This window comes from Bos indicus, chromosome 8, assembly GCF_029378745.1.
Source record: "Bos indicus isolate NIAB-ARS_2022 breed Sahiwal x Tharparkar chromosome 8, NIAB-ARS_B.indTharparkar_mat_pri_1.0, whole genome shotgun sequence".
NCBI lineage: Eukaryota > Metazoa > Chordata > Mammalia > Artiodactyla > Bovidae > Bos > Bos indicus.
The window spans coordinates 76,239,631-76,253,552 of NC_091767.1; the positions used below are offsets into that span (position 1 = coordinate 76,239,631).

The window sequence follows — 13,922 nt, forward strand, 5'->3', positions numbered from 1 at the left end:
CTGGAGCCTATTATACAGAGTGAAGTAATCCAGAAAGAAAAACACCAATACAGTATAATAACACGTATATATGGAATTTAGAAAGATGGTAATGATAACCCTGTATGTGAGACAGCAAAAGAGACACAGATGTATAGCCTTTTGGACTCTGTGGGAGAGGGCGAAGATGGGATGATTTGGGAGAATGGCACTGAAACATGTATATTATTATATGTGAAATGAATCGCTAGACCAGGTTTGATGCATGATACAGGATGCTCAGGGCTGGTGCACTGGGATGACCCAGAGGGATGGGATGGGGAGGGAGGTGGGAGGGGGATCAGGATGGGGAACACATGTACACCCATGGCAGATTCATGTCAATATATGGCAAAACCAATACAACATTGTAAAGTAATTAGCCTCCAATTAAAATAAATAAATTTATATTTTAAAAAAAAAATGAAAAAAAAAATCTTTGGTCCAACAAAGTCTCACATATCCCCAAATCATGCATCCATTCCTTTCCTTTTGCCTCAATTCCATTCAGTGATGATGGGTCAAGTCATTGCAGAGAATGATGCTGGCTGCTCTGCCAAGACACAAAAACGTATCAGGTGGAATCCTGGCTTCCAGTCCATTCATCCATCGACTAGAGTGTATTGGTTATTCCAGTGACTTAAATAAAGAAAAATCAAAAAACCAAAGCCAAAACCCTAAAGATTTATGTAACCACTTTTCTGGGGTCTGGTTAGGATCCCACAGAGAAGAAAGTACCCGAGAGTTTGCAGATAGGTGCTGATTGCCACCAAGCTCAGGTCTGTTACCTGAGAGCAGGAGCTGAGGACCAGACTGTCAAATTTAGGACATCATGTGCAATGAGATGGACAGTCTGATCTCTCACCTACAGGAGAAAACAGACAGGATTTATTTTCAAGCACACGTCTCTCTTCACAGAGAAGATGGGGCAATGAATGGAGAGTGTTAGAGATTAAAATGTTCGTTTTTCTCAGCTGTGTTATAAGCATCATCACAATCATCATATTAATAGTTTTCATTGGAGGACTGCCTGAGGTATGTTGGATTCTGAGCAAGGGATTTTATGTGTGTTAGCTCTAAATCTTTCAGTAGTCCCAACAAAATAGATATTTTTATCCCCACTTTACAAATAAGGAAATTGTGGGTCTGGTAATTAAATGTCTTGTTAAAGCTACCCCTGTGTAAAAAACAAAGCTGAAAATCAAATCTGGAACTGGTGGTTCCAAAGCCCATGCTTTTTCCAAAGCATTTTCAGTTTAGAAATAAACTGTGATCTGATGCAAGCACCAAGGTTCTTTATTAGTAAAATCAGCAAGTAAGAGAGACCTTGAAAAACTGATGATATAAAATGAAATTAGCTGTAAGATTCTACAGTGAAAAGTGTAGGTTTCATAGGTTGTGTTTTAATGAAACAAGTTATGAAACGCTAATAAACTAATGTTATAAAGGATCAGGATGTACCAAACTGGAACCTGATAAATGTTGGAAAATCAATATAATCTATGGCTAACTCCAAGATTTTATATGATTTTTCTACTTATCTTAACTATTGCTCATTAGGTTTTTACTTTTGACCATCATTTTAATGACTACATAGTACTCTATTAACATAAATATTTTATTTCCCTAATATCATTATATAAAAAATCACTAATAAGCACCTAATTGTAAGTAGGATGGTGCTAGGCACTGAACACAGACCCAAGCCATAAAAAAGAATGAAATCTTATCATTTGTGACAACATGAATGGCCCTAGAGGGTATATGCTAAGTAAAATAAGTCAGAGAAAGACAAATACTGTATGATTTCACTTACATGTGGAATCTAATATAATAAAACAGGAACAGAGTTATAGATACAGAGAAAAAAAGAGCTGGTTGCCAGAGGTGTGAGGGTAGGAGGAAGAGAGAAGTAGCTGAGGGAGATTAAGAGATACAAACTCCCAAATGCAAAATAAATGAATCGCAGGTATGAAATATGCAGTGTGAGGGAATATATAATTGTTTTTTTTTTAAAGTAAAACTTACAGAGTAGGCAAATTAAGAAGAAGCTATTCATTTTACAGATGATTCTAGGCAAAGTTCTTAAGTATAACAAGCTCTTACTATACATTCAAAATGAGAATTGATTCTCAAAAATTCAATTGACACATAATTTACTGTGATACAGCCTTCAGAACCTGGTTTCAACCCAATCATGAAGTTAACAAAAATTTACAGTGCACTGACTATGTGCTGGGAACTGTGCTTTGCTTCGTGATCAACACCGAAAGCCCCAATGACCTTTTGGGGCTAGGCTCCAAATCTGTGCTGTTGCACATCTGTTTTAGTGCCAGAATCTACAGAATCCCCATCTGAATATCAAGGAGAGTCATGGACATGTTTATCCCATATTGTGTTTAGATTAACAACAGAAACTCAAATATGATAGTAATACAGCATTAGTACACTCAAATAATTTAAGCAATAGGCCCTGTCCTTGTAGGGCACCCATCATCTTATTTAGGATATTGAGTAATCCAGAATGGCTCACATAATGCTCATTTAGGAACTCTTCATGGATTAAAAGTGAATGCCTAGAAACTGAGTAAGATTGAGCTATTGTTGTGTGAGTTTGCTGTTTTGAGTGAAAAGAGACTAAGAATGAAAGCTTACTTATTCCCAGAATTTTGAGTTTGTGAAAGACTTCCCCAAACATATCTAAATACAACATCAAGCAAGCTAAGAGCAAACTGTCATCTCTTAAAGAAGAATTCCTTTCAAAGACATGACATTTTGATTAAAAAGGAGAAATATAGTATTGTTCTTCTCTTGTTAATTCATTCAGGGTTTAAGGCAAGAACACTTCAGAACCCAAGATAATCCTAGTAAAAAGAGAAAACTGAGAACTTAAAATTTTTAATGCAACTGCTGAAGTCAGAATATCTTTTCATTGGCTTCCAATCAACCAGCATCAAACAGAATGATAATAATCTGTTTTCAGCCAGAAGTACTATCCACTCCAAGCTCACAGAATTTCAATCAACATTTAATTTGTGAAAAGCAGCCTGTCCCATTGTCACATCACCGTTTGGCTAATCATGTCTGAGGGGGAGGACAGATTCCCTTCTCACACAGACTGAAGCCAAGTGAATATAGTGGGGGAAACCAGCAAACCTGGGTCCAGACTTACAAGCTTCATGACCTGGACCATTTTTCTTTCACCTCCCAGAACCTCAATGACTCTACCTGTAAATTGGGGACAATGCTTCTTCTCACACAGGTAGATGGGAAGCTGGTGAAATAATGTGTGTAACAAGTGCCTTATATGTTCCTGAAACATGGAAGGGGCTCTGTAAATAATAGCTATTATCATTATCTCTTATTTAATAGTTCCATTGAATTATTGTAAATACTAGCTCAGTTAGAAGAATGGAAAAAGATTCAGTTAACTAGGTCAACTTTTAGATCTGCTACCTACATATTCTATAACCAAATAGCAATGTTTTCTCAGTGAAACAGTTTCAAATATTTCTTCTCTTGAGTAGAAGAAATGGTCCACTGTCCAAACCCTTTCTATCATACCGATACTCTGTGATTCTGTCCCCTGTAAAATGTACATTTCAGAACATTATTTCATGATGAGGTGGGAAAGACATGGAAGCATTATTTAGTTTTATGTTCTGAAAACTTAGGCAGGTGGAAACCAATTAAAATGTCAGTCTGAGTCCAAGAAGTCTCATCATTTTGAGGCCAGCAACATTAAGGGCAGTCTCCTCTTGTAAGTTCTCCAGGCTCCTGACCAGGCAGGCCTTAGAGACCTTGGGGACTCTCCCAATATTCAGGATCTGAAGGTGTGAACACTGCGAGGCCAGGGAGCCCACACTCCTGGCAGTAAGAGCAAGGCAGCCAAATACTTCTATTTTGTGGAGACTCTGGAAGGAAAAAAAAAAAGTAAAATATTATACTGTACTCCCTGATTCACTGCACTTGAGCAGATTCCCCAAGTCACCTGAATGACATTTTTACTTTTTCATGGTGGAAAGTCTGCATTTTAACATTATATTTGAGAAGTGAACATATAGTGCTGATAACACGAAATGAACTGGTAGACTTGATCAACAGATAAAGAAAATTCACTAAGCGTGGTGCCCTCAGCAAATCCAAGCCATGTTGATTCGCCTTATTTATGGTAGTTGTGTTCTAGGAAGCTGCTCAAACACTGGGTTAGCAAATCCTCAATCATTGCCCGTAAGGAAATACAGGGTTAGATAACTGTGAGCTTCTGGCATAATGTTTTTGTCAACTGGTTAATACATAACCTTGTTTTAATGTGTGTTTTTGTTTAAAAACACCTCATTTAATGTATATTATTGATTCATTAACACTGAACTCATGGCCAACAGGACTATAACTCGCACTTGAACAAAGCCAGTTTGACATGTGTATTTACTCTACAAGGCACACCATAGCCCTCTCACCCTTAGGAATACTAAATACCTCTTCAGTACTATATTTGGAGGCCATTTTAATAGCAAGTCACTAATAAAAAGCACAAACATGGGGAAAACATGGCACTAAGTGGACCATGAAAAGGATACCTCCTTACAGTAGGACTAAAACAAGAAGATAGAACCTCACCCTATTGGATCTCAGCTGAGAACATGCACCTTGGACAACTCAATTTTTCAGTTCAGTTCAGTTGCTCAGTCGTGTCCGACTCTTTGCGACCCCATGAATCACAGCACGCCAGGCCTCCCTGTCCATCACCAACACCTGGAGTTTACTCAAACTCATGTCCATCGAGTCGGTGATGCCATCCAGCCATCTCATCCTCTGTCGTCCTCTTCTCCACCTGCCCCCAATCCCTCCCAGCATCAGGGTCTTTTCCAATGAGTCAACTCTTCACATGAGGTGGCCAAAGTATTGGAGTTTCAGCTTTAGCATCAGTCCTTCCAATGAACACCCAGGACTGATCTCCTATAGAATGGACTGGTTGGATTTCCTTGCAGTCCAAGGGACTCTCAAGAGTCTTCTCCAACACCACAGTTCAAAAGCATCAATTCTTTGGCACTCAGCTTTCTTCACAGTCCAGCTCTCACATCCATACATGGCCACTGGAAAAACCATAGCCTTGACTAGATGGACCTTTGTTGGCAAAGTAATATCTCTGCTTTTTAATATGCTATCTAGGGTGGTCATAACTTTCCTTCCAAGGAGTAAATGTCTTTAATTTCATGGCTGCAATCACCATCTGCAGTGATTTTGGAGCCCAGAAAAATAGAGTCTGACACTGTTTCCAGTTTCTCCATCTATTTCCCATGAAGTGATGGGACCAGTTGCCATGATCTTAGTGACACCTAAATTATAGGATAGCAATGCTCAATGGCAGTGGAGGTTTATATAAAAATATTTTCGCATTTCTTATAAATTGATTATATTCAGGAATATGAAACCACCCCTCACTCTCAAATTACAGGACGTGTAAACCTGTCTGATTGTTTTAAAACATGAAAGCTCGCAGTTATTTGTGTCTGTTCTAGCAGCTTGGTGCTCTTGGTATATTTTTCACACATATCTGTCTGACCTGAGTCACTACTATGACCTAGAAAATTTCAGGTCGTAGTGAGGGCACAGGGAAGATAGTAAGTAATAATACTGTCTACTTGGAGGACTTACATTGTCATCCAGTGGTTAAGAAACTGCCTTGCAATTCAGGGTATGAGGCTTCAATCCCTGGGTCAGGGAACTAAGATCCCACATGCCACGGAGCAACTAAGCCTGTTGCCACAACTACTGAGCCCGCATGCCACAGCTAGAGAGTCCATGCACCACAAGGAAAGATCCTGTGTGCCACAACTAAGGCCCCATGCAGTTAAATAAATAAGTAAATATTTTAAAACAAACAGAACAAAAGAGCACATTGGGTACTTGCTATTAGACTGCAAGCCCATGCGTTGGTTCTGAAGAAATCAGGAAACTCCCACCAGTCCCTCTTTTTGTGTGACTTTCAGTTGAATGATTACCTAAAGCAGCAGCTCTCCTCCAAATGTGGTTCTGTAACCAGCAGTAACCTGTTAGAAATACAAATACCTAGAGCCCACCCCAGAACCTCTGAGGGTGGGGCCCGGTGACTTGTGGTTTAACAAGCCCTCCAGGTGATTCTCATGCCTCTTTAATTTGACAATCACTGACCTCAGGAATCTTCCTAATTATTCCCAGGTCACTTGAGTAGTTAGCACAGGCACATGGGTCCTGAGTCCATGATTACATCTTGGATAATTGAATTCACTACGGAATAATGAAGCTTTAATCTATATTCCCCAGAACCAGCACAACATAATAAAATACCTTTTTAAACTGACAGTGTATTTTTAGTACATTATTTCAAAATCAATTCATATTACATGAGTAATATGTTGACTTTACTGTTGACTACTGCAAAATTGGATGAGGTATGCAGGACCATGAATGAGTTATTGTGGGATATTTTAACACATGAACTATTAATTTATTGCCCCATCCATCTAGATAGGTTAATTTCTATTAAGGAATTTTTTTTTTTTAAGACAATAGGAGAGTATTCAGGTGTAGAATGAGTATATGTTGTGTGTTTGTGACTACATTTGTGTGTATAGAAGCAAAAATCAGAAATAAATACAGCATATTATAGAGTGTAAGTATTATAATAAAATACGACAAACCATTATAAGAACATTTTTTCTGAGGACATGATTAATTTCCCAGTTATTTAAATACATATTTGTTCTATTGATTTGATAGTGTTACAGCCAAGTTACTCATAGTCCACTAGAACTTGTTACTGAATAGAAGTCAGATTTCACTAAAAGTTAACACAGTGGCTTTCCTGGTGGTTCAGTCAGTAAAGAGTTTGCTTGTAATGCAGAAGACCCAGGTTCAGTCCTTAGGTTCGGAAGATCCCCTGGAGAAAGAAATGGCAGCCTACTCCAGTATTCTTGCCTGAGAAATCCCAAGGACAGAGGAGCCTGGCAGGCTACAGTCCATGGGGTGGTAAGAGTCAGACACAACTTAGTGACTAAACCTATCAACACCATGAAAGAATGTGTACTTTAGTATTAAAAAGCCTACACCTTTTTGCAGTGGATACTCTTAGGACCAGTCCTTTACCTCTCTGAGGCTCGTTTCCTCATATGTAAAATGAGGATGTTGAATTATTAAGGGTCCGTAGTGTCTGATCTTGGAGAAGGAAATGGCAACCCACTCCAGTGTTCTTGCCTGGAGAATCCCATGGACGGAGAAGCCTGGTAGGCTGCAGTCCATGGGGTCGCACAGAGTCGGACACGACTGAAGCGACTTGGCAGCAGCAGTAGGGTCTGATCTAACATTCTGCCTAAGGTGGAAACTGAGCTGGAAATGCAAGAGTTAGCTTGAGAACTAGAGTCTCAGAGAAGAGGAAACACTTGAGGTAGAGTCAGGTACTGAGAATCTCAGATAAAACCCTTTACTGTTGACTACTGCAAAATTGGATGAGGTATGCAGGACCAGCAGGCATGGTGACCTAAGAGAAGAAATACTGGGGAAGCTTCAACATCAGAATGTGAGAGAACACTGCCTTTCCTACAGTCTTAGGGGAATGTATTTGAGGTGATATTCATATCTAAGAAAAATATAATTCCCCTGAATTCAGCCCACCTTGGGAAGCTAGCAAGATAACTGAATGATTGCCAATTATTATTCAGTTATGATGTCTTTCACATGCTGTTGACCTCATTGTCTGTCCCCTTCTGCTATTCTTTTAGTGTTTGACCTCCAACCCAATTACCTGACCCAGGACTGTCACCTGCTTCCAATTAGCTTGTTAGATCTTCCAGCAGCAAGTCTTGGTATGAAGTCTCAGAGAGTCTCAAATGGAACCTTTTCACCAGAATTTGATCAAGTCCCATCAATGAAAAGCCAAAAGGCTCCTTTGACTTCCTGTTCCTATCCAGTCATCACTTTTCCTTTTTTCCTACCCTTTTAGACAAAATTTCTCTGTTCCATTCATTCATCATTTCATGTCAATGTGTTTTTTTACTCTGTCACACCCCTAAAACAGTTCTCATGAAGATCATTAATGATTGCTAGTAGCTAAATCCAATAAACATGCTAAAATCCCCAATTTATATACATTTTAAGTAGCACTGGACACTGTTAACCACTGCCTATTTCTTAAAATTTTTCTCCATTTCTCAAAATAACACATTTTTTTTTGTTTTCCTCATATATCTTTGGCTTTTCCTTCTCATTCCTTTTGTAGACTCAGCTTCCTTTACATAATCATTGACAAATGGGGCTTCTCAAGGCTAATGGCAAGACCCTCTTCTCCCCTCACACTATAATCTCTTTCTAGATGTCAGCCATAGCTTCTACAATGTCCATCTCTAGGCAGATCCTCCTCTGAGCTCCAGAGTCCTCTATCCTTCAGTTCAGTTCAGTCCAGTCACTCAGTTGTGGCCGACTCTTTGCGACGCCGTGGACTGCAGCACACCAGGTCTCCCTGTCCATCACCAACACCTGGAGTTTACTTAAACTCATGTCCATTGAGCGCGTGATGCCACCCAACCATGTCATCCTCTGTCGTCCCCTTTTCCTCTGGCCTTCAATCCTTCCCAGCATCAGGATCTTTTCCAATGGGTCAGTTCGTTGCATCAGGTGGCCAAAGTACTGGAGTTTCAGCTTCAGCATCAGTCCTTCCAATGAATATTCAGGACTTATTTCCTTTATGATGGACTGGTTGGATCTCCTTGCAGTCCAAGGGACTCTTAAGAGTCTTCTCCAACACCACAGTTAAAAAGCACCAATTCTTTGGTGCTCAGCTTTCTTTATAGTCCAAGGAAAAACCATAGCTTTGACTAGACAGACCTTTGTTGGCAAAGTAATGTCTCTGTTTTTTAATATACTGTCTAGGTTGGTCATAACTTTTCTTCCAAGGAGCAAGCATCTTTTAATTTCATTGCTTCAGTCACCATCTGCAGTGATTTTGGAGCCCCCCCCCCCCAAAAAAAAAGGTCTGTCACTGCTTCCATTGTCTGTCCATCTATTTGCCATGGAGTGATGGGACCAGATGCCATGATCTTAGTTTTCTGAATGTTGAGTTTTAAGCCAACTTTTTCACTCTTCTCTTTCACTTTCATCAAGAGGCTCTTTAGTTCCTCTTTATTTTCTGCCATAAGGGTGGTGTCATCTGCACATCTGAGGTTATTGATATTTCTCCCAGCAGTCTTGATTCCAGCTTGTGCTTCCTCCAACCCAGCATTTCTCATGATGTGCTCTGCATATAAGTTAAACAAGCAGGGTGACAATATACAGCCTTGATGTACTCCTTTTCCTCTTTGGAACCAGTCTGTTGTTCCATCTCTAGTTTTAACTGTTGCTTCCTGACCTGCAAACAAGTTTCTCAAGAGGCAGGTCAGGTGGTCTGGTATTCCCATCTCTTGAAGAATTTTCCACAGTTTATTGTGATCCACACAGTCAAAGGCTTTGGCATAGTCAATAAAGCAGAAATAGATGTTTTTTTGGAACTCTCTTGCTTTTTCGATGATCCAGTGGATGTTGGCAATTTGATCTCTGGTTCCTCTGCCTTTTCTAAATCCAGCTTGAACATCAGGAAGTTCACAGTTCACATATTGCTGAAGCCTGGCTTGGAGAATTTTGAGCATCACTTTGCTAGCATGTGAGATGAATGCAATTGTGCAGTAGTTTGAGCATTCTTTGGGATTACCTATCTTTGGGATTGGAATGAAAACTGACCTTTTCCAGTCCTGTGGCCACTGCTGAGTTTTCCAAATTTGCTGGCATATCAAGTGCAACACTTTCACAGCATCATCTTTTAGGATTTGAAATAGCTCAACTGGAATTCCATCACCTCCACTATCTTTGTTCATAGTGATGCTTCCTAAGGCCCACTTGACTTTGCATTCCAGGATGTCTGGCTTTAGGTGAGTGATCACACCATCGTGGTTATCTGGGTCATGAAGATCTTTTTTGTATAGTTCTTCTGTGTATTTTTGCCACCTCTTCTTAATATCTTCTGCTTCTGTAAGGTCCATACCATTTCTGTCCCGTCTTTGCATGAAATGTTCCCTTGGTATCTCTAATTTTATTGAAGAGATCTCTAGTCTTTCTGATTCTATTGTTTTCCTCTATTTCTTTGCACTGATCACTGAGGGAGGCTTTCTTATTGCTCCTTGCTATTCCTTGGAACTCTGCATTCTAATGGGTATCTCTTTCCTTTTCTCCTTTGCCTTTTGCTTCTCTTCTTTTCTCAACTATTTGTAAGGCTGCCTCAGACAACCATTTTGCCTTTTTGCATTTCTTTTTCTTGAAGTTGGTCTTAATCACCACCTCCTGTACGATGTCATTAGCCTCCATCCGTAGCTCTTCAGGTACTCTGTCTATCAGATCTAATCCCTTGAATCTATTTGTCACTTCCACTTATAATAGTAAGGGATTTGATTCAGGTCATACCTGAATGGTCTAGTCATATCTGAATGGTTTACCTCTATCCTTATACCTGCTTAATATCTCCACTTATATATCCTCAAGCACTTCAAACTCAATATAGCCAAGAACACACTCATTTTTCCTCTCCAAAATAACATTCACTTCCAAATTTTCTCTGTCTTTTCACAGAAGTATAGTTTGCAATAAACCAAAAATTGGACAACCTAAGTAAAATAAAAAGTGTGACATATTAGTTCAATGGGATACCATATATTGATTAAAATGAATATACCATAACCATATGTTTTAACATCAGTTCATCTCACAAAAATATTAAACAAAAGAAGGAAGTCACAAAATAATATGTACAGAATGACTCCAGTTACAAAATTTTTAATAGGCAAAATTAAGCTATTTTTTAAGGATGCATACACATGTGGTAAAACTATAAATAAAAACAAGATTAATGGTTCTCACAAAGGTCAAGGCCATTGATGGTCTCTATTATATAAGCAGGGTAATGTACATAGGTTTATAAGCAATCAATGATATTCTGTTTCTTAAGATGGTAAATATATGAGTGATTTCTGATTAGTTTTCTTTATACTTTATAATTACCTACTAAATGGTGTGCTAAAATATTTAATATGCAAGGAATTTTTCAAATACACATAATTTTTTAAGATAGAAGAAAGACTGTACTGGTAATGTTATTTATGTAAACATTTGAAAACAGGGCTTTGGAATTATAGGGAAGGGTAGAAAGGTTCTCATAGGCAAAAGCGCTGTACAACTCACTACTACAAATTTAGGCTGGGCTTGTTATAAATTATGGGATTAGTAATCATAATTATTCTGTAAATGAAGTACTTAAATACGTAATAATATGTGTGTGTGTTTGAACTCACTGAAGAGGTAATCCATGCATGAACATGAGCTGTTGTGAACAATAGTTCTGGAGATGATTGTGGGCAAGCTGAAGCAAGAGATAAACATCAGTAAAATCACATGTTTTTGTAAAAACCTCTAACTATTGTAAGAGGGTCATGTTGCAGAAGTGATACGTAAAGTCAGCCACTATTTCCACTGTTTCCCTATCACTTCATGGAAAATAGATGGGGAAACAGTGGAAATAGTGGCTGACTATTTTTCTGGGCTCCAAAATCACTGCAGATGGTGACTGCAGCCATGAAATTAAAAGACGTTTATTCCTTGGAAGGAAAGTTATGACCAACCTGCTGCTAAGTTGCTTCAGTCGTGTCCGACTCTGTGCGACCCCATAGACGGCAGCCCACCAGGCTCCTCTGTCCCTGGGATTCTCCAGGCAAGAATACTAGAGTGGGTTGCCATTTCCTTCTCCAGTGCATTAAAGTGAAACGTGAAAGTGAAGTCGCTCAGTCATGTCTGACTCTTAGCGACCCCATGGACTTCAGCCTACCAGGCTCCTCCGTCCATGGGATTTTCCAGGCAAGAGTACTGGAGTGGGGTGCCATTGCCTTCTCTGATGACCAACCTAGACAGCATATTAAAAAGCAGAGACATTACTTTGCCAATAAAGGTCTGTCTAGTCAAGGTTATGGTCTTTCCAGTGGTCATGTATGGATGTGAGAGTTGGACTATAAAGAAAACTGAGCCCTGAAGAATTGATGCTTTTGAACTGTGGTGTTGGAAAAGACTCTTGAGAGTCCCTTGGACTACAAGGAGATGCAACCAGTCCATCCTAAAGGAGATCAGTCCTGGGTGTTCATTGGTGGGACTGATGTTGAAGCTGAAACTTCAATACTTTGGCCACCTGATGTGAAGAGCTGACTCATTTGAGAAAACCCTGATGCTGGGATAGATTGAGGGGAGGAGGAAGGGGATGACAGAGGATGAGATGGTTGGATGGCACCACCGACTCAATGGACATGGGTTTGGGTGGACTCCGGGAGTTGGTGATGGATAGGGAGTCCTGGTGTGCTGCAATTCATGGGGTTGCAAAGAGTCAGACACGACTGAGCAACTGAACTGAACTGAATATATACTTAACAGAATGGCAGTGGAGGATATAATGGATATGGGTACATTTGAAGATCATAAGCCCTAAAATGTGTTAATGATCTAAAAGCAAACGTAATGCCAATATTTATTACATAAAAGTGGAAGTGGTTACAATGGAATACTACTCAGCCATAAAAAAGAATGGCAGCAACATGAAATTATCATAATTAGAAAGTATCACACTAAGTAAGTCAGAAAGAGAAAGAGAGATACCATATGATATTACTTATATGTGAAATCTAAAATATGACACAAATGAACTTATTTATGAAACAGACTCACAGACATAGAAAACAAAAAGGCTACCAAAGGGAAAAGGGCTTAGGGGAGGGATAAATTAGGAGTTTGGCATTAGCAGATATAGACAACTATACACAAAATAGATGAACAACCTATTTTATAACACAGGAAACCATATTTAATATCCTGTAATAAACCACAGTGGAAAAGACTACAAACATGAGTATGTATGTATATGTATAACTGAGTCACTTTGCTGTACAGCAGGAACTAACACAACATTGTAAATCAGCTATGCATGCTAAGTCACTTCAGTCATATCCAACTCCTTGAGACTCCAGAGACTGTAGCCTTCTAGGCTCCTCTGTCCATGGGTTTCTTCAGGCAAGAATACTGGAGTGGGATGTCATCCCCTCTTCCAGGAGATCTTCCCAATCCAGGGATCAAACCCAAGTCTCTTACATCTCCTGCATTGGCAGGTGGGTTTTTTTCTTTGTTTTGATTTTAACACTAGTGCTACCTGGGAAGCCCAAATCATCTATAATTCAATTTAAAAAAAGTAGAAGTGGTTAGGTAACATCATGAGAACTAACTCATGATGACATGAAGATTACAGGCCTTTCTTGAGAAAAAATCCATAATGAACCCAATAGAGGAAGATGAAGAGTATTCAGATCTTGAAAATTTGGACACAAGGATGGTGGAAAATCTATGTGGCTCCAGTAGGAACCAAAATTCTTAAGTTTCTTAAGTGGCTGAAAAAGATTCAGGGCCATAAGCAATCCAGAGCAGGATAATAATCTGGATCGATATCTAGAGCTGCCATCATTTATCTAATTTTAAAAGACTGACCTCTGGAAACTATTCTTGGTATCTTCTGTTCCTCATGTACTATTCCAGTTTCTCAGCAACTTCTATCCATTTCATTCATAAATATCTCATTTCTCTCTGAGTTTGCACCATCACCACCCTTAGATGCCTTCGTCTCTAAACCACATCCATAATGATTACTAGATGAGAGTCCTGCTACTCAAAGCATGTTTTACAAGCGGACAGTATCAGCACTTTGCGGGAACTGGCCAGATATGCAGATTCTCAGGTCACATCCTGGACCAACAGAGTCATAATCTGCATTTTAACAAAATCCCCAGGGGATTTGTATGCACATAAAAGTCTGAGAA

General features: G+C 39.3%; 1 long non-coding RNA gene across 1 annotated transcript in view; it reads right to left on the minus strand.

Annotated features, from left to right (window-relative positions):
• Positions 1-1,296: 1,296 nt before the first annotated feature.
• Positions 1,297-13,922, minus strand: part of LOC109562716 (uncharacterized) — a 37,084-nt gene continuing 24,458 nt past the window's right edge. Inside the window, exon 3 of the long non-coding RNA XR_002181197.2 lies at positions 1,297-3,932. This is a non-coding gene — a long non-coding RNA (uncharacterized lncRNA). The remainder of the gene's footprint in view (positions 3,933-13,922) is intronic.